This window comes from Macaca nemestrina, chromosome 15 (assembly GCF_043159975.1).
Source record: "Macaca nemestrina isolate mMacNem1 chromosome 15, mMacNem.hap1, whole genome shotgun sequence".
NCBI classification, from domain to species: Eukaryota; Metazoa; Chordata; class Mammalia; order Primates; family Cercopithecidae; genus Macaca; species Macaca nemestrina.
In genome coordinates this window covers 94,154,899-94,176,618 of record NC_092139.1, presented here as the reverse complement: position 1 = coordinate 94,176,618, position 21,720 = coordinate 94,154,899, and the positions used below count along the sequence as shown (strand labels likewise).

Sequence of the window (21,720 nt, the reverse complement as noted above, 5' to 3'; positions counted from 1 at the left end):
TGAGTGAGGACAGGTCCTTGTAGGGAGGGCTCAAATCTTAGAGGTCATGGACTGTGTCCTCGTGCTGGAGTCCCTTAGAGGGTCCCGGGATGGACAGGGTGGGGAAGTTCATGGCATGTCTCATTTTATGGTCCAGAAAGCCAATGGCATGCAGCCCCTCCAAGAGCGGGTAGGAAAGGACGGGTCCTCCCAGCCCCTTTCTGGTTGGGTTCTCCTGGTTGGTGGCGAGTTCCTGGCAGGGCTGGAGTTGTGGTGGGAGGTGATAGGCACAGTGCATCTCGTGGTTGGGAGCCTACATTCTGGGGGGTGAGGATGCTGGTGGGCGCTCCTTCATTGCAAGGATGCAGTTACTCACTGTTGCCTTTTCCTCAGTTCTGTTCTCTGGGACCCTCTCTACTTATGACTGGGCACGAGGGGAGCCCAGGAGAAAAGCAGACAATGAAGATCCAAAGGACTTGTATTTGTTTCTAGCCAGTCGCCTCCCCAGTACCTATGGCTTGCTGGTTCCTGAGCCAACAGGTGCCTCAGGGAGTATCTTTATCTTTTGCGTGTGTGATGGCGTTGGAACCTCACAGTGACCCGGAAGGCAGGCATCAAGAGGAGGCCTGTTGTTGTGGGATGATAGCAACTCTCAAGTCAGACACACTTGAGTTAGAACTCCAGCTGGCTTATGCATGAGCTTTGAGACCTTGGGCCAGACACTTCTCTCTGGTCCTCAGTTTCCTCATCTGTGCAACAGGGATCATAATAGTGATGATTTTGTGGGTGACAGATAATCGTTATGTGGCACCTAATGCATAGAATTGCTCAGTAATTCATAGTAACGAAGATTTTGTTGTTCACCCATTTTACAGATGAGGAAACTGAGGCTCAGAGAAGTTAAGGGACTCTTCCCATGGCATTTTGCTTCCTGGTAATGGCCAGGCAAGTCTGCAGATGGAAATGTTTTCCATAATACCCAGGTCCCCCAAAGCCCTGCACCATTAGGAAAAGGCTGTTCCCCAACTGTGAATCTGCCCCCCAAAACAGTGAACCATGAGATCATGCCCCTTCTCTCTTACGGGTTTCTCCCCGTGATTGTTTAAGTGTTCATACTATGAGCAGCTCTTAAAGCCTTTGCAATTCTTCCGGTTCTTCCTGCTTCTAGGAGTAAGTGAAAAGGAAGAAGGTATCACAGTCTGTCTAGGAAGGAAACAGAGGAGCAGGCAAATGCTCAGGAAACTGTATTCCTACTATGCGCTACCCCAGAACTGGGGCTGACAAATTCTGCTCTTAAAACCCCCACCTAGAGCCAACTGCTGCCCCTAGTAATATGCCCAAAATATTACCTGGATAAAGGCCTCATGCTTCCTGGATGAACCACAGAAAAAAAAGGTTGAGGCCATCTTGTTGAGGAACATTACATCCAGCAAGTATTTATTTCTTGCTCGCTTTGTTCTTGGTCAAGCCTTTTCACTTTTTGGCTGTCAGCCATTGCAAAACCTCCACAACAAAGAAGTGGAAAGTCATGCAATCAGAAAAGCCATAAACGGCAGTTGGGGCCAGGGGAAGAGGGAAGTTAGCTGAAGACTTCATAAGCAAAAACGTCAGAAAACTTTCTGACATGTTAATAAAGATACTCTAGAGTCACATCTTGTGTGGAAACTCACATCCACATTGTTGGGGCGGAAGTCAGAGTTGGTGACTGGCCCGGGCCATCACCCAAGCCTTCAGATAAGACGGTGGAACTAGGCCAGGCGCCATGGCTCACACCTGTCATCTTAGCACTTTGGGAGGCCGAGGAGGGTGGATCGCTTTAGCCCAGGAGTTTGAGACCAGCCTGGACAACATAGAGAGACCTCATCTTGACAAAAAATAAACAAAATTAGCCGGCGTGGTGGTGTGTACCTGTGGTCCTCTCTGCTTTGGGGCCTGAGGTGGGAGGATTGCTTGAGCAGTCCCTGGAGAAAGAAAGTAGAGCCAGGAACTATCATTAATTAAACACTTAACTGGACTCTAATATGGTAGTAAAGCCCTTCCATGTACTTAGCTGCTCTCCCAATTCACAGATGAGAAAAATGAGGCCCAGAGAGGTTAAGTGATTTACCTGAGGCCACAAAGCTGATAGGTGGGGAATTCAAACTCAGGTGCATCTTTCTGCAAAACCCATTCCTTTTTCACTACTCCCTGATATCTGAGGAAACTTACTATGAGCAAAATGATCTCAAAAAGTAAAATATGAATGCCTCTCAGTGTCAGGCTCTGTGATAAGTGTAGGAAAAAAGAAAGAGAAGAAAAAAACCCACCAGACTGCGGTGCCTCCCAGCCCGTGAGCACTTACAGTGGAATATGGGAAACAGAAGGGCAAACAGCATTTACCATACAGAATGGTGAGTGGTAGACAGAGAGGACTGTGAGACATGGGAGGGTAGAGCTTAATCTAGTCGGGGTATTCAGGGAAGGCTTCCTGGAGAAGGGGATACTTGAGCTGAGGACATAACAAGCAGCCCAAGATAAGATGGGAAGAGGGTATGGATATACCTGTTAGCTAGGACCCTTGAGAGGCAGAAACCATAGCATTGAGCAAAAAGGTAAATTTATTGAATTATGTAAGAAGTGAGCCTCAGGTATGGCTAGATCCAAGGACTCAACTAATTTCAGGGATTTATGTCTCCATCTCTTGGCTCCACCTTCCTAGGTTGGCTTTGCTCTCACACAGGCTTTGCAGGTGGTGACTAGAGATGGCCCCCACACCTCCAGCCCTGTACCCTACTTGCTTAGCCTCCCCACAGAATTCTGTAAAAGTCTCCAGTTGAGTTTCATTGACCTAGATTGGGTCAAATGTCTGTCTTTGAACCAACACTGCAGCCTGGGAATGAAATGCTGTGATTGGCCAGGCCTAGGTTATATGTCTGCACCAGGGGTCGAAGGTGACTGAGAATGAAAATAAGAAAACCAGGGATGCATGGCACCCTTGGAGCTGATAGAAAGTCCATTGGGCTGGAGAAGGGGTCTGATCATGACACCCCTCTAAGCCACGTGAAGAAATTGCATCCTGAAGACAGTGGGAAGCTTTGGAAGTGTAGTGAAGGCAGGGGGTGACATGCCACCATATGGGGATAGGCAGGGGTGGAAGCGTGATCAGGTGGAGGACAATGGGGACTTGGACTGGGCTGCTGGTGATGGAGAGAAACAGCTGGATCCTGGGGGTGATGAGTGTAACGCACCAGACTCAGTGGTGATTGGATCAGGGGTTCATGTAAATGCACAGGGCTCAGTGGTGATTGGATCAGGGGTTCATGTAAATGCACAGGGCTCAGTGGTGATTGGATCAGGGGTTCATGTAAATGCACAGGACTCAGTGGTGATTGGATCAGGGGTTCATGTAAATGCACAGGACTCAGTGGTGATTGGATCAGGGGTTCATGTAAATGCACAGGACTCAGTGGTGATTGGATCAGGGGTTCATGGGGAGGAAGAGGTTCACCATGATCTTGGGTTTCTGGCTTGTTCCAACAGGCAAGCCTGGAAGAGAAACCAAGCTCAGGAGATCCCATTATGAGTTCAGGTTGATTGTCTTGAGTTTGAAATGCTGTCAGGAATCCAAGTGACGGACTAGTGGAGAACTGGCCATTTCACGGTTGCTATGCTGAGAGGGGCCAGTCAGGATTCTGTGTCCTCAGGAGAAGGGGTGCAGAGTGACATCTCTATCCAGTAAATATTAATTGAGCACCTACTGAGCTGCAGTGCTCAGTAAGCAGAGCATTCAAGGCCCCCAGACAATGAATGCAGAATATGTAATATCATATGATGTGTTAGAAGGCGGTGAGTGCTGGGGGAGAAAAATCACACAGGGTGAGGGCTTCTGGAGTGCTGTGTTGGTGGGGCAGGTTGCAGCATTAACTGGTTGATCAGAAGAGACCTTGAAGAGGTGAGATGTGAGAGAGAACAGGAGGGTGAGAGAGTGAGCCAAGTGGATGTTTGCGGAAAGGGCATCCAGGCAGCGGGCACAGCCAGGGCACTGGCCCAGAGGAGGGAGTGTGCTTGTGTGTTTGAGGGACAGCAAGGGGGCCAGCGTGGCTGGAGAAGAGGCAGGGGCCAGTGGGGTTGGGGGCAGAAAGGTAAGGGACAGGGCCAAACCTGTAAGGCAAATGAGGACTGGTTTTTCCTGAGTAAAGTAGGAGCCATGGGAGGGTGCGGAGCAAAGGAGAAGTCAGGAGCAAATGGCCTGACTTCCGTTTTCCTAAGGTCACTGTGGCTGCTTGCTGAAAATCAACTGATAAGACAAGGGCAGAATCAGGGAAGCTGGTGATGAGGTGGCTTGGACCAGAGCGGTAAGAAGTGAACGCCTGAAACAAACGCTTGGCAGTGCGGGTGGTGAGAAATGGCGGATTCTGGCTCTGTTTTAAAGGTGAAGTTAACAGGATTTGCTGCTGGATTGGATTAGGGTGAGAAAGAAGAATCAAAGCTGCCTTCAAGGTTTTTGGCATGAGCATGAAAGGATGGAGCTGCTACCAGCCGCAGGTGGGGTATGCTGGAGAAAGGACCAGATTCAGGGAGGAAGAGAATGGGCACCTACGTCTAAGTGAGGAGAGAGATTTGGGCTGGAGATGACAATTCAGGAGATGTCAGCCTGTGGGGAGCATCCAGGGGTGCTGATATCTCCTGGGCTGGAGGGAGGAGAGAGGGCATGTAACCTAGGCCTAGCCAATCACAGCATTTCATTCCCAGGTTGCAGTGTTGCTTCAAAGATGGACGTTTGGCCCAATCTAGGTCAAAGACAAGTAGCCGAGTGTGACCTCCTGACACCTGTGCCAGAATGGCTGGGTTTGGCCCCGCATAAGAAAAAAACCCTGTAAACTTTTTCATGGGTTGTAGAGAAAGAGGAAGACAAGCAGACATCACCTCCTTGGCATCTGATCAAAAGCCACCGTGGCCTGGCTGCTTATTTATTGAGTGTGGGTCTGGGAAGTGTCTGTGCCAGGAGCTGGGGTGTGGGTGGCATGATCAGAGGCTGAAGCTCAATTCCCCTTTAAGTTCCTGGAAGCCGGCACCGAGCCGAGCCCTGGGAGAGCACCGTCCTGCAAGTGTTGATTGAATGAATGAGAAGAGTCTTGTGTGTTCCTCTGCAGCAGCCGAGAAAGGTGTGTGGGGTGGAGTGGGGCGGGTAGCATGCCTCAGCCAGCAACACCATTCCTCAGCATTTGACAAAGTGTGATTCTTTAATTAATTTTCTTTCTTTCTTTTTTCCAAGACAGAGTCTTGCTCCGTCACCCAGGCTGGAGTGCAGTGGCACGATCTCGGCCCACTGCAACCTCCGCCTTCCAGGTTCAAGCAGTTCTCCCTGCTTCAGTCTCCTGAGTAGCTGGGATTACAGGTACCCACGACCATGGCCGGCTAATTTTTGTATTTTTTAGTAGAAACAGGATTTTACCATATTGGCTAGGCTGGTCTTAAACTCCTGACCTCAGGTGAACCTCCTGCCTTGGCCTCCCAAAGTGCTGGGATTACAGGCATGAGCCACCGTGCCAGGCCATTCATTTTCTTTTTTTAGGAGACAAAAGTCTCTGTTGCCCAGGCTGGAGTGCAGGGGTGTAACCATGGCTCACTGCGGCCTCCAGCTTTTGGCCTTGAAGTGATCCTCTTGCCTCAGCCTCCCAAAGTGCTGGAATTACAGGTGGGAGCCACCAAGCTTGCTGAAAGTGTGATTCTTTAAGACTATTTTTATTCAAGTCTAACGTGTTACAGAAAAGTGCCTACTTCATAAACATACAGCTCAATGAATTTTCAAAAGACAAGTATGTCCATGTGATCAGCACCTAGGTCAACAGCTGAACGTACACAGCGCCCCTCCCTGCCCCAGGACACCTTGCTCCCCCTCCAGTTACCCCTCCCCCACCAGGGGTAACCACCATCCTGGTATCTCCCCCTAGAATTTCACCTGCTTTTGTACTTTATATCCATGGAACTATTACTGGAACGGGGTCCCGATCCAGACCCCAAGAGAGGGCTCTTAGACATTGTGCAAGAAAAAATTCAGGGTGAGGCCGGGCACAGTGGCTCATGCCTGTAATCCCAGCACTTCGGGAGGCCGAGGCGGGCAGATCATGAGGTCAGGAGATCGAGACCATCCTGGCTAACACGGTGAAACCCCGTCTCTACTAAAAATACAAAAAATTAGCCGGGCATGGTGGCGGGTGCCTGTAGTCCCAGCTACTCGGGAGGCTGAGGCAGGAGAATGGCATGAACCCAGGAGGCGGAGCTTGCAGTGAGCCAAGATTGCACCACTGCACTCCAGCCTGGGCAACAGAGCAAGACTCCATCTCAAAAAAAAGAAAGAAAGAATTCAGGGTGAATTCATAACGTGAAAGCAAGTTTACTAAGGAAGTAAACAAACAGTAGAATGGCTACTGCATAGACAGAGCAGCCCAGCGGACTGCTGGTTGGCTATATTTATGGTTATTTCTTGATCGTATGCTAAATAAGGGGAAAGGAGTGGGCAGTTCCCGGAACTGAGGGTTCCTCACCTTTTTAGACCATACAGGGTAACTTCTGGCATTGCTATGGCATTTGTAAACTGTCATGGCACTGGTGGTGGGAGTGTCTTTTAGCATGCTCATGCATTATAATTGGCCTATAATGAGCAGTGAGGATGACCAGAGGTCACTTTTGTTGCCATCTTGGTTTTGGCGGGTTTTGTCCGGCTTCTTTATTACATCCTGTTTTATTAGCGGGGTCTTTATGACCTGTATCTTATGAAACCAGTCCTGCTGCCTTCCTGTCTTTGTGACTAAGAACGCCTGACCTCTTGGGAATGCAGCCCAGCAGGTCTCAGCCTCATTTACCTAGCCCATATTGGAGAGATGGAGTCGCTGTGGTTCCAGTGCCTCTGACAGAACCATATTTTATGGTCTCTCTTGTGCCGACTTCTTTCATGCATCACAGGTGTTATTGCCTGAGGTTCTGGTTTGTTCTTTCTCCTGGCTGTGTAGTATATATCTATGTATTTATATTTACTTATTTATCCGCTCTATTGCCAATGGGCATTTGGATAGTGTCCAGTTGGGGGCAGTTACGATCGTGCCACCGGGAACATTTTGATATGTGCCCTTTGGTGAACAGTTGAATGCATTTCTCATGATGTGTAATCAGCAGTAGAATTACTGGGTTGTAGAGAAGGTGCACATTCAGTCTTTGTCTCAGGTAAGCCAGAGTTTTCCAAAGGGGTTGTACCAGGTTTCCATCCCGCCAGCAGAGTATGAGAGTTCTGGTTGCATTACATCCTTGCCAACTCTTGGTATCCTTTTCTCTTTTTAGTTAGTTATGTAATGATCCCACAATGTACTTTAAATTTCCTTTTTTTCCCCCGATGGATTTGAGTTTGAGCACCTTTCATATGCTTATTGACCACTTAGATAACCTCTTTTATGAAGTATGTCTTCAGACATTCCCATTTTTCTATTGTGTTGCCTGTCCTTTTGTTTTTATTGATTTCACAGAACTCTTTATATGTTGCAGGTATAATATTTATTTGATATGTATTACAAATGTCTTTTTTCATGCATGACTTCATTTGATCCATAAGAGGAGGAACCAGGAATTTTAAGCCTCGAGGTCATTGGAATCCAGGACAAGCTTCACCTGTGTGGGGCTCAGTTTCCCTCTCTAAATCCTGTGGATATTAGCTCATTGCCTGGTGTATAAATGGAACTGTCGCTGATATTATCACCTTTGCTGGGATGAGGAGGCCCTGAATTAAAATGGGTAAAACTGGCCTTGCATGGCTTTCAGCCTAAGTCGTCCCTGTTTCTCAGGTCTGTATACCAACTTCTGGGGCAGGCCTTGAAAATACACAGTGAGCAAGGCCCATTTCCTACCCTTGGAGGGGACTGTGCCAGCGGTGAGCGCAGCGGGCTGTGGGAGCCCAGCAGAAACACTAACTGGGCTAAGGCATTGTGGAAGGCTTCCTGGAAGAGGTGAGTCCTCAGGGTGGAGTAAGCCTCTTGTGTTCAGGTTCAGGCTTGGGCACCTTTGTGTATCAGGCACTGGACAGGTACCTGGGAGATGGAAAGAATTGGCTTAGTGTCACCCCTCTCTCACCCCGCAGTAGATCAGTGTTCTTAATGGAGAAGACTGCACCCCCAGGGGACAGTTGGCAATGCCTGGGGACATTTTTGGTTGTCAGGACTCGGGGAGAGGATGCTAGTGGCATCTCCTTGGTAGGGGCCGGGAATCTGCTAAACATCTTACAATGCATGGGACAGCCCCACCCCACACTGCCATAAAGAGTGATCTGGTCCAAATGTCTGTAGTGCAGAGACTGAGAAACTCCAAAATGAACAATTACAATTCGATGTGAGCGGGGGAAGAGGGGAGAGCAGAGGGATTGGGAGTGTTGTCCTGGCCTTAAGGAGTTTGTTTGTTGGTTTATTTATTTATTTACTTACTTTGAGACGGAGTCTTACTCTGTCACCCAGGCTGGAGCACAGTGGCTCAATCTCGGCCCACTGCAACCTCCGCCTCCCAGGTTCAAGTGATTCTCCTGCCTCAGCCTCCCGAGCAGCTGGGATTACAGGCACCTGCCACCACGCCCAGCTAATTTTTGTAGTTTTTTTTCTTTTCTTTTCTTTTCTTTTTTTTTTTTTTTTGAGACAGAGTCTCGCTCTGTCGCCAATTTGGAGTGCAGTGGCGTGATCTCAGCTCACTGCAACCTCTGCCTCCTGGGTTCAAGTGATTCACCTGCCTCAGCCTCCCAAGTAGCTGGGATTACAGGCGCGTGTCACCATGCCTGGCTAATTTTTGTATTTTTAGTAGAGACGGGGTTTCACTATGTTGGCCAGGATGGTCTCGATCTCTTGACCTCATGATCCGCCTGCCTCAGCCTCCCAAAGTGCTGGGATTGCAGGCATGAACCACCGCGCCCAGCCGAATTTTTGTATTTTTAATAGAGACAGGGTTTCACCACGTTGGCCAGGGTGGTCTCGAACTCCTGACCTCAGGTAATCCACCTGCCTCGGCCTCCCAGGAAAGTGCTGGGATTACAGGCACGAGCCACCGCGCCTGGCCAGGAGTTTATTAACCTTCATGCCCACCAAGGGAACCACGAACCACATGTGGCTGCAGAGCCCTTGAAATGTGGCTACTGTGGCTAAGGAACTGAATTTCAAGTCTTTATCTATTTTAATTTCAGAACAGATACTCATTCCCATTCTTAGAAAACTTTTAAGAGTGTGTGCAACCATTTGGGTATGTGGATGTACTTTGTTCAACTATCAATTTTATGAAATCTCTGTACAGATTAGCTATTTCTACCGAGAATTTAGCATCCAAATTGAGATGTGCTGAAAGTAGAAATTATACCCCGGGTTTCAAAGACTGAGTACTTAAAAAAAAAAAAAAAAAAAAGACTATAAACTATCTCAGTAATGTTTGTATTGATTAATGATAATATTTTATATATATTAAGTTAAATAAAAATGTTATTAAATTTACTTCTGTAACGTAGCTACTGGAAAACAGAATTTGAAGTGTGTCTCACACTGCATGTCTATTGGGTGGCGCTGTTACAGACTACAGGAAGGAGCTAGAATTCTGTGGAAGGTTTTAGGCAGGGGCTGACATCCTCTGGCCAACATGACAAGAGGGGATTCCAGAGAAGAGGGCAAGTCTGGCCACAGGGAGACTGCGTGGCCTGGGAAACCTGAGCCACAGCTGCCAAGAGAAGCCCTGATTCCCCAGAGAGGAGGTGCCCGCTGCCAGTCCACAGGTGAGCAACAAGAATGGATTCAGAAGAGGGAGGAGCCTTTTGGAGAGGCAGGCCCATAGCAAGGCTGACTGATCCTTCAAAGGCGCCTCCCAGCTAAAAGCCAGCAGGAAAGAGACCTTGGCCACCAAAGGTCTGCCAGCTCCTGGTGGTCACCACTCCAGACACCTGCCAGCTCGAGCCTCACCCTCGCCTCCACCCTGGCTGCTTCCTGTACCGCTCTCAGGTTTGAAACCTCATCTCTTGCTGCTTGGCTCTGCTCGCTACTACTTACCAGCTGTGTCACCTAGAGCAAGTGGCACTCCTTCTCTGGGGGCTGCCAGCTTTGCACGGCCTGGCCCATGTGGCAGCTAGAGCTCAGGAAAGATCAGAGATGCCCACAGGTGACAGATCTTCCTGGGCTGGGTGTTTTGGAGGTGGCATGATGCAGTCTCAGTGGGGGCTGTGCGGACAGTATTCTCTGTTTGCAGATGGCTTCGCCTCTCCACTCTGTGTGTTATGTCCTCATTTCACTGCTGAGAAAGTGGAGGCTCAGAGAGGTGAAGCAGCTTTCCCAGGGTCACACAGCTCCACAGAGGCAGAATTCAGATGAGTAATGCTGACTTTACAGGTCATTTTTACAGGGAGGAAACTGAGGCTAAGATGTGCAACTGGTGAGAGCAAAGTTGGAGTCTCATCTGGTTTCTTGGCCCGGGAGCACTTTCCCTCCTCTGCTTAGCCCTCCGGCGTTACCTGTTATTCATGACAGGGCAAGGCTTGTGCTGTGCCCAGTCTGGTCCTCCGTCCTGCATGACTGGCCACGAAGGGGCACAGGAGCAGCCTCGCCAGTGGCGCTCACAGATTTCCAGCCCACGAAGCCTGCTGCCTCCCTCAGGAACTCTGCTTCCTCTGCTGGGTGAGCTGTAATCTTTCCTCCTTCCTGCTCCAGGCAGCTGCTGAGAGTGAGAGTGGTTCATCAGGAAGCTGGTATGAAGACACGCAGGCTGTGGCTAGCTCCTAAAAGTCAGAACTGGGAGAGGCCTAGATACCTCCTTCAGCCTCAGTCTCCATAGCTGGAAAATGGGAGGAATCATCAGCTTGGCAAAAACGGCAACCTCCGGCAACACGAAGTTGGTGCAGAAGGGGAACATGCAGACGGCTGGCAGGAGGGTCTTTGGGAGGGCACTTCGGCAGTATCTGCTGAAATATAAAGGGAGAGTGGCCCCTGAGGCCGCCAACCCCCTATAGCTAGCTACCTAGAGCTGTGCTTCTCAAATCGTACTGTGCATGGAAACGCCTGGGGTCTGGTTAAAATGCCGGTTCGGTACCTTCTAAGGCATGGGACTAGCAGGCTCCCAGGTGGCCTTGCTGCTTGCAAGACCCTGGTAAGGCCCTAGGGCACCTTTCATGCATGGGCACAAGGAGGCAGGGTCCTTTGTGAGGGTATGCCATTGCAAGAAGACGAAAGCAGCTTACATGTCTGTCAGAAGGCCTTGGCTAACTGAACGGTGGGCTGTTCCTGCTGGGATGCTCTGGAACAATTAAGAAGAGGGAGGGAGAGCCGGGCGCGGTGGCTCACGCCTGTAATCCCAGCACTTTAGGAGGCCAAGGCGGGCGGATTACAAGGTCAGGAGATCAAGACCATCCTGGCTAACATGGTGAAACCCCGTCTCTACTAAAAAATACAAAAAAATTAGCCAGGCATGGTGGCAGGTGCCTGTAGACCCAGCTACTTGGGAGGCTGAGGCAGGAGAATGGCGTGAACCTGGGAGGCGGAGCTTGCTGTGAGCTGAGATCATGCCACTGCACCCCAGCCTGGGCGACAGAGTGAGACTCCGTCTCAAAAAAAAAAAAAAAAAGAGGGAGGGAGGGTGGGAGGGAGGTCCATCAAGGTGCTGCACGTTGATGTGTCTTGTCTTCTGCAAGGATATCAGTGCCCTCTGGAAGCTGGGGCTTTGTCTTGTTTACTGATTTGGCCCTGGTGCTAGAACACAGTAGGTGTTCAAGCAATGTTTACTGGATGGTAGTGCAAACATGCTGACACGGAAAGACCTCGTGTTGAGTGAACCCAGCCCGTTTCAGGAGGCTATGTAGAATCCAGGGCTTCTTAACCTTGGCATGACTCACATTTGGGACTGGATGATTCTTTGTGCTGGGGGCTACCTGGGCATTGTAAGATGTTTAGCAGCATCCGTGGGCTCTACCCATGAGATGATCCCTAACTGTAACAACCAAAACTATCTCTGGACATTACCAGTGGTTCCCTGAATGGCAAAATCTCCCCTGGTCCCAGCACTTTGGGAGGCTGAGGCGGGCACATCACTTGAGGTCAAGAGTTTGCGACCAGCCTGACCAACATGGTAAAACCCTGTCTCTACTAAAAGTACAAAATTAGCTGGGCATGGTGGCGCATGTCTGTAATCCCAGCTACTTGGGAAACTGAGGCAGGAGAATTGCTTAAACTTGGGAGGCGGAGTTTGCTGTGAACTGAGATAGCCCCACTGCCCTCCAGCCTGGGTGACAGGGTGAGAGTCAGTCTCAAAAAAAAAAAAGGAAAAAGAAAAAGCAAGTGTGGATGGCTCCCCTCCAAACTAATCAATAGCAGTTACCTCTCAGGAAAGGGGGAAGAACATGGGATTGGATCTTTTATTCCAAAGAGACTGATGCCTTCTCTCTCCAGTTTTTAATATGGCGATTATACCTGTGAGTTGAGCAATTAAGTGCATCTTAAAAGTAGAAAGGTACATGGACTGGCTTGTACAGCTGTGAGGATTTAGTGAAGTTACACACCTGGAGCGTTCAGCATGGTGTCTGGCTCATGGTGGGGGTGCCGCCAAAAGACACCATTGTTGTTTTATTGTGTTGCATCTCTCCAGCAGCCCCTAAGCATACAGAAGCAGATAAGACCTTCTTGCATATGGGCAGACTGGAGCTCAGAGAGGGAAAGGGACTTGCCCAAGGTCACACAGCAAAGGAGGAGCTAGGCTTGCCTTCATGACTCTAAAGTAGGAACAGTTTCTCCTCTACCATCCTGTGACCCCTGCCGGGCCTCTGGGCCTCCTGGTCTTTGTATCTGTGGATTGAGGCTGTGTGAGCTGCTTCAAGTCCCCCAGCTTGTTGACTGCTTGGTGTTCACCAGCCCGGCTGGCACCCAGGAAGCAGACAAGGCTGGAGATGTCAGGGGGTGAAGCCTGTGGGAGTTGTGCTCTGGCTTTGTCCAGCAGCACTGGGAGGACTGCCAGGGATTTGGAGCTGGCGAGGAAGGACCTTGGCAGAGATGTCCCCTGTGGGTGGGTACTGGACTGGCTGCCAGCCCTATGCAGCTTCAAAGTCGTGCTGCTCACCCACTGCTCAAACACCTGCCATGGCTCCCTAGTACCTAAGCCTAAATTTTCCTTCCTGTGCCTGCTGGGATAGCATTCCATGTCCTACAAAGGACTCTCCATGAGATTGCTAGATTCCAGATACTAATAATAGTAATAATGATAATAGGACCTAGAGTACCTGCTGTTTGCTAGGCGTGAAACTGAGTGCTTCACATGCAGTATCTTATTTAATCCTTACAACAGTCATAGGGCACTGCTGTAATATGATTCTCATTTTACAAAGGAGGAAACTGATGCCCACAGAGGTTAAGTGTCTTTTGCCCAAGGTCATGTAGCTCTGTAGCCAGCATCTGTAGCCTGACTCCAGAGCCACACTTTAACCAGGAGGCCGTCACACCTAATCTTGTTAGAAGAGCAAGCCAGCATGATGCCAGCAGAGAAGGCCTCTGGGTGCATGGGAAGAACCCAGCCAGGTGTTCAGGCCTGGCTGTGCCATTAACTTACTGTGTGACCTTGGCCACACTCTCCTTTCTGAGCTTGCCCAGGCTTTCTCTGAGGCCACTGCTGGCTCTGCATTCCAGAGCTCAAGGATCCAAAGTTATGCATCAAATCTAGAAATCATCTTCTCTTATTTTATATCGTATTACAGCGTTGATATGTATATGATACATATACATTGATATAATATGCTCCTATGCCTGGTCTGTCACACTGTGGATTTCCTCAGAGGCTCCTAGAAGGCCCTGCTGTCCAGGCTAGGAGGTTTCTGGGGGCCACAAGCTCCCTGGCTCCTGGGTGAAGGTGTGAATAGATCCATGCTGTTAAATGGGGGTTTGCAGAAACCGGGGTTTGACCTGGGAGAGCCCTAGGCAGCAGGGGATGATCAAGTGAACAAGATAATATTTTAATGCAAAATTTGAAAAATCAAAACTAACGGATGAACCTGGAACAGAGCGTGCTAAGTGGAAAAAGCTGGTCATTAAAGAGCAGGCTTTGTGTGAATCCATTTTTATGAAATGTTCAGAACAGGCGAACTCATAGAGACAGAAAGTAGTGTAGCGGTCTCCTGGGGCCGGGAGGAGAACGGCATTAGAGTCTGACACCTAAGGGTACGAGGTTTGTCTTTGGGTGATGAAAATATTGCAAAATTGACTGTGACTATATGAAAACTCTGTGAGTGTACTACTCTGAATATGCTAGAAACCTGTGAATACACTAAACTCTGTGATTATACTAACGACCATTGAACTGTACACTTTATTTATTTATTTATTTATTTTTTGAGACGGAGTCTCGATCTGTTGTCCAGGCTAGAGTGCAGTGGCGCGATCTCGGCTCACTGCAACCGCTGCCTCCCAAGTTCAAGTGATTCTCCTGCCTCAGCCTCCTGAGTAGCTGGGATGACAGGCACCTGCCACTGCACCCTGTGAATTTTTGTATTTTTAGTAGAGATGGGGTTTTACCATGTTGGCTAGGCTGATCTCGAACTCCTAACCTCAGGTGATCCACCCACCTCGGCCTCCCATAGTGTTGGGATTACAGGCGTGAGCCACTGCGGCCGGCCCATGAACTGTACGCTTTAAATAGGTGAGTTACATGATATGTGCATTGTCCCTCAGTAAAGCTGTTATAAAACAATCTAAATGCAAAAATATCCATGAAAAACAACATATAAAAATTGTAAATAATGTCAGGATCAGTATTACTGATTTTTTTCTTTCTGCCTTGGCTCCAGTATGTCTTAGCACAGCACAACATCATTTGTCCTATTTATTTAAACATTTTTTTGTTTGTTTGTCATGGATTTTTTTCCCACTAATCTAAAAAAGATTGCATTGAAACACTATTGATCTTGGTTACTGCGCTTTTTGGCACCTCCTTGAGTTTTTGTGCTCAAGGACGATGCCTTGCTTACCTCACCCTGTTCCCGCCCTGCCAGGCGAGCCTTTTGCTCTCCCTAGGGTGGCCCCACCACTCTGTCCCTTCCTTCTCTGTGTCTCCCCATCTGACAGGCGAGACCAGCAAGCCCACCCCGAGAGAAGTTATGATTTGTCCATCCAGCCGGTGAGTCATGTGTGAGGACCAGAGTAGGGGGATCTCTCCATGTCACATCCGCCTGCTGCCCACATTGTCTCCTTTGCTGCTGTCTCCCTTCTCTCCTCCCATCTCCCTCCTTTTTTTTTTTTTTTTTTTTTTTTTTGAGGCCAGGCGCAGTGGCTCATGCCTGTAATCCCAGCGCTTTGGGAGGCCGAGGCAGGCAGATCACTTGAGGTCAGGAGTTGGAGACCAGCCTAGTCAACGTGATGAAACCCTGTCTCTACTAAAAATACAAAAAATTAGCCGGTGTTGTGGCAAGTGCCTGTAATCCCAGCTACTCAGGAGGCTGAGGCAGGACAATCACCTGAACCCGGGAGATGGTAGTTGCAGTGAGCTGAGATCGCTCCATTGCACTCCAGTCTGGGCAACAGAGGGAGACTCTGTCTCCAAAAAATATTTTTTTTGAGACGAAGTTTCCCTCTGTCAACCAGGCCGGAGTACAGTGGTGTGATCACGGCTCACTGTAGCCTTGACCTCCTGGGCCCAAGTGATCCTCTGGCCTCAGCCTCCCAAGTAGTTGGGACTACAGGAGCATGCCACCACACCTGGCTAACTTTTAATTTTTTGTAGAGACAGAGCCTTACTACGTTGCCCAGGCTGGTCTTCAACTCCAGAGCTCAAGCAACCCTCCCTCCTCAGCCTCCCGAAGTGCTGAGATTACAGACATGGGCCACCATGCCTGGCCCCATCTCATTTCTTTGAGATGGCTCCCTGGGTCCCCCAGCAGCTATCACCTGGACTCCAGCCCTTGTCTTTTAAGGCATCCTATACCAAAGAGAGCCTGCGTCCCTCCCAGGTCACAAACCAGACCAATGCTCACAATTTCCCACTGTTCCCAGGATAACTCCAAGCTCCTTACCTGGCATTCAAAGCCTGGCACAGTTTAGGGCTTGCCAGTCTTCTTTCCCCACTTTTCCTCCCCACCACTGCTGATTTCTCATCAGTAGATTCAGACGGGAGCCACAGTTATTGAAGAGCTACAAGGCATTAGCCACAGCCCTCTCGTCTTTCCCTTGTTTAAGCCCCTATCTCACGTAATCCTCATAGCAGCACTGCTAGTAAGAATTATTGGGTCCACTTTACAGATGAGGAAACTCAGGCCCAGAGAGTGGAGGTGATGTTGCCAAGGGTCTGGGGCAGACGCAGGTGCACACCCGGCCTGGCTGGCGGCGTGGGACTCTGTCCACCTGCCTGTGCCTCCCCTCATCCGCTGCGGATGTTTGCTTTCCCTCAGGGCCATGTGTACAGTGTCTGTGCCAGGGTCACCCCCACTTTGGTCCCTGATGGCCTTCACACTGCTAACTTAGTAGCCAAGGTCACATGCCAGCGTGTGATGCCAGCGTGGAGAGGAGCCTTGGTTCTTTTATAACAGTTGTCATCTCCTACCTACTTATATTTGGGTCTTGCTATGTTGATAGCCGCAGGCTGGGTCTCAAATTCCTGGGCTCAAGCTGCCTTCCTGCTTCAGCTTTGTGAGCAGCTGGGATCACAGGCGTGAGCCGCTCCTCCTGGCCACTTTTACTTCTTAAAATAAAATCAGAACATGCAAACCATGCTCCACAATATGCCGTCAAGTGTTTCTGGTGCAAATCTCTGCTGCTCTTATGTTTGATGGTGGAGCGAGGAAACGGGCAGGAATGGGAGGGAAGATGAGTCTAGACCCCTCTGAGGCAGGACCACGGCTCCTTGGCCCCAACAGCCATAGATTTGTGTTCATAACGGAGCTAGATGCTGGCAGCGATTCTTAATTGGGGTCCCAGGCTGCATTGGAGGGCCTAGGAATTTGGATGGGGTAAAACATTACACCTTTATTGACCCTAGTTTAACATCTCCTCCAGGTGACAACATAGGTGATAAATTACAGTAGTAGTGGCAGCACTTGCATCACCAATAGAAACTACACTTTTTTTTTGAGATGGAGTTTCACTCTCATCGCTCAGGCTGGAGTACAGTGACGTGATCTCGGCTCACTGCAACCTCTGCCTCCCGGGTTCAAGTGATTCTCCTGCTTCAGCCTACCAAGTAGCTGGGATTACAGGCACCTGCCACCATGCCTGGCTAATTTTTTTTGTATTTTTAGTAGAGATGGAGTTTCACCATGTTGGCCAGGCTGGTCTTGAACTCCTGACCTCAGGTGATCCGCCCACCTCAGTCTCCCAAAGTGCTGGGATTACAGGCATGAGCCACTGTGCCTGGCCCATGTTTTTATATCACATTTTAGGTGCCATAGATGTGTCTACTTATCACTGCATGCAGCTGACAGTGATTATTCTGTCTGCTACTAGGTCTTGTTATTGATTGCTTTAATAAAAGGAGCAGATAGGTTACAGATAGTATTTCACAGCCTTTTTTGTAATCACATTCTTAGCCAAATGTTACTATACTGGTTTCCTTTTCATCCTCTATATTTTATTGTATTCCACTAAAAAGCATTATTCCGGGAAGGGCCCATAGATTTCACCAGATGGTTGAAGGGATCCATGGCACAAAATGGTGGAAGAACCCATTAGATCTGGGTTCGAGTCCTGATGCTGCCCCACACCTGCTGTGTGAGTGTGAGCAGCCCGTTCCTGGCAGTGATTCTTAATTGGGGTCCCAGGCTGCATTCGGGGGCCTAGGAATTGGGATGGGGGGAAACATTACATCTTTATTGACCCTAGTTTAACATCTCCTCCAGGTGACAACATAGGTGATAAACTACAGTAGTCGTGGAGCTGCCAGGTGCAGCAGGGTGGATCACCTGAGGCCAGGAGTTCGAGACCAGCCCATTCCCCCTCTGGATTTCTTATTCATGATCCAGCCAGAGAGGGGCTTTCTCCCCCACAGGGTTGCCGTGGGAGGCCAGCAGTGGGAGTGGATGCCGCTTTGTGGTGGTGCCTGTCTGTTGGGTGTTATTAGGTCTTCTGGACAGGACGTGGCACCGGGTGCTCCAGCATGCCCTGAACGTGCTCCCACCGCCTCTTGCACACCCCAGTCTGTCTGGGCATCCATCCCACTGGGTTGCTTGTCTGCCGGCTCAATGGCCGTGACACTCATGGGCAGGCTGTGTCTGTCCTAGTAAATAATGGTACAGAATTGTAGCTGATGCCTCGGGGCTCACACTCTTTGTCAGCCTCACGACAGCTCCAGGAGGTAGATGCCATTTTCAGATTTATTTTGGAAATATTAAACTTTATAACAGGTGAGTGAGGCTGAGAGACAAGAGGTCACTGGCTCAAGGCCGCTGGTGAGTGACCACAGCAAGATTGCACCCTGCGTCTGTCCAGCTTTAGGTCTACACTCCTGACCCCTGCACTCCACGGCGATTGTATTCCTGAGCCTGGCCCAGGTGGGAAGCCAGTAAACAGTTAGGCTGGTGCAAAAGTAATTATGGTCTTTGATATTACTTTCAGTGGCAAAAACTGCATTACTTTTGCACCAGCCTACTAGAACACTGAGCTTAGTACCCTAGGGGCAAGGGGCGGCAGCACGTGTTAAAATGCAGATGCCCTCAGCTCCACCTTGTCTCTTCCAAATCAGAATATTTGAGGGCAGGCCCCAGGGAATCTGCCTTTTAACAGTTTTGGGCTATTCAGAAGCACACCAAAGTTTAACCACCACCCTAAAGGGAAGGAATAACAGTCAGGTAGTAACAAAGCTCTGTTCTGAGTGCTCTATGTGAGTTTATTTATTTGTTTTGAGAGAGTCTTGCTGTGTCACCTAGGCTGGAGTGCAGTGGCGCCACCATCTTGGCTCACTGCAACCTCCTCCTCCTGGGTTCAAGCAATTCTTATGCTTCAGTCTCCCAAGTAGCTGGGATTACAGGCATTCACCACCACGCCTGGCTAATTTCTATATTTTTAGCAGAGACGGGGTTTCACCATGTTGGCCAGGCTGGTCTCGAACTCCTGACCCCAGGTGATCCGCCCGCCTCAGCCTCCCAAAGTGCTGGGATTACAGGCATGAGCCACTGCAAGTTTATTTCATCTGCACAAGTGCTAATGGCCTCCCCATTTCATAGATGAGGAAAGTGAGGCACAAAGTAGTTAGATAACACCTCCCCACTGACCCCCAACCCAGGGCTGCATTGCTAGGAATCAGCCAGGTGTGGAGGATTCCTGCGCCTGTGTTCAGTCCCCCACCTCTGACAGCTTCTGGGCAGAGGAGTGGAGACGGGATCCCATGGCACCTGGGGGTGAGGGCTCAGGAAGCACCGGTCCCTGCAAGATCATGCTGGCCCTTTTCTGTTTGCCTTCTTTACCAGGCAGGGGCCCTCTGTGTTTCTGGGCAGGAAGTCCAGAGCAGGGGCTGTGCCAGGTGCCGAGGGCAAGACTGGGAGATGGTCCAGGAGTCTGAGCCAGGCACTACTCTGAGCAGCTGTCTGACCTGGGGCACATAGCTTCCCCATCTGTGTATGGGGTGGGGTGGAGATTTGGAAGAGGTAGTTAAGAGCTTGGGTTCTGGCATCAGAGGGACCTGAGTTCCAGATCAGACTCAGCCAATTCAATAAGCACTTCACCTCTCTCAGCCTCAGTTTCTCCTTCTGTAAAACGTGGCTAATCGTCATAGTGCCTACCCTCCAAGGCTGTCATTAGGGTCAAAATATATAGTTGGCTCTCTGTCTTCATGGGTCCTGCATGCGAGGATTCAGCCAACAGTGATCGAAAATATTCGGGAAAAAATGGGTGGTTGCATCTGTACTGAACATGAACAGGACTTTTTTTGTCCTGTGATTGTTCTCTAAACAATACGTGTAACAACTACCTACATAGCATTTACATCGTATTAGGTAGTATAATTGATCTAGCACTGATTTAAAGTATATGGGAGGATACGTGTAGGTTATATGCAAATATTACATCATTTTATATAAGCGACTTGAACATCCTGTATCTTGGTATTCGAGATGGATTCTGTAATCAATCCCCTATGATACCAAGGGGCGACTGTATATAAAACTTCCAGCCAGGTACAGTGGCTCATGCCTATAATCCAAGCACTTTGGGAGACTGAGGTGGGAGGATTAAACTCAGACCAGCCTGGGCAACATAGTGGGACCCCCTCTCCACAAAAATAAAAAATTAACTGGGCGTGGTGGCACTTGCCTGTAGTCCCTGCTACTTGGCAGGCTGGGGCAGGCAGATCATTTGAGACCAGGAGTTTCAAGGCTGCAGTGAACAATGATCATGCCGCTACACTCCAGCCTTGGAGACAGAAGGAGATCCTGTCTCTTTAAAAAAAAAAAAAAAAGACTGCCAGGCATACACAAGCCTCTCTGCTAGTCCTTACGTGGCAACAGACAGGATGCTGGATGATTCCCCATGCATGAGTGTGCACTTCTTTTTCTTTTCAATCAACTGTTTGTTTTCCCGAATTGTACATTTTTCTCTTACCAAAGGCTGGCCACCTGGGTCCTCCCACAGTCCCTACTGAGATAAGTCCCAGAACCAAACTGGCTTCCACCTCTGCTCACTGTATTGTGCTCTGTGAGTTTGCCCAGGTTGCACTGAGGGCAGGTGCTGCTGAGCGTGTCTTTTTTTTTTTTTTTAAGTTAGACGGAGTTTCGCTCTTGTCACCCAGGCTGGAGTGCAATGGCATAATCTCAGCTCACTGCGGCCTCTGCCTCCCGGGTTCAAGCACTTCTCCTGCCTCAGCCTCTCGAGGAGCTGGGACTACAGGCACCTGCCACCACACCCGGCTAATTTTTGTATTTTTAGTAGAGATGGAGTATCACCATGTTGGCCAGGCTGGTCTCGAACTCCTGACCTTAGGTAATCCGCCTGTCTTGGCCTCCCAAAGTGCTGGGATTACAGGCATGAGCCACTGCGCTTGACTGATAGTGTCTTTTCGTGATATAGATAAGGGGGCTGTCAAACTATGCCCACGGGACAAATCTAGCTCACCGCCTGTTTTTGTAACTAGTCTTATCGGAACATAGCCACATGTCTTCATGTATGTGTCATCTTGGTTGTTTACATTATAGTTGCAAAGTCGCATTGGAGCTCTTGTGGTCCACGGAGCCAAAAACATGGGTTTTATGACTTTACAGAAGCTTGCCCACCCCCAAGAGAGATGATAAAGCAGGGTCGTCGAACGTTGGGGAAACAGTTTGGGTTCTGGCATCAGATAGCCTGACTTCCAGTTCAGGCTCAATCAGTTACCACCTGTGTGACCTCCAACAAAGCATTTCACCTCTCTAAGCCTCAGTTTCCCCTTCTGTAAAACCTGACTAATAATACTGCCCACCCTCCATGGTTGTCATTGAGCGTCAAAATGTACAGGGCCAACTGTGCATTTTTGACTCTAATGACAAATAACAGGGGAAAAAAAGTCAGTCCTGACCCCACCTGACTGGACCACACATTCCTTAGTTTGTGTATGTCCCTGCCAGTCTTTATCCATGTGCTGTAATGATTGATCATAACATAAAAAGGCGGCCAGGCGGCCGGGCGCGGTGGCTCAAACCTGTAATCCCAGCACTTTGGGAAGCCGAGGCGGGTGGATCACGAGGTCAGGAGATCGAGACCATCCTGGCTAACACGGTGAAACCCCGTCTCTACTAAAAATACAAAAAATTAGCCGGGTGTGGTGGCGGGT

General features: G+C 49.4%; 1 protein-coding gene across 2 annotated transcripts in view; it reads left to right on the top strand.

Moving 5' to 3' along the window:
- LOC105495718 (tyrosylprotein sulfotransferase 2) overlaps positions 1-21,720 on the top strand; it is a 63,392-nt gene that overhangs the window by 15,036 nt on the left and 26,636 nt on the right. Inside the window, exon 1 of one of the 2 annotated variants that reach the window (XM_011765462.3) lies at positions 7,801-7,955. The exons of the other annotated variant lie outside the window; for it this stretch is intronic. The gene's annotated coding sequence lies outside the window, so the exon portion shown is untranslated. Of the gene's footprint in view, positions 1-7,800; positions 7,956-21,720 lie in introns of those variants that run through there. 2 annotated transcript variants of the gene reach the window in all.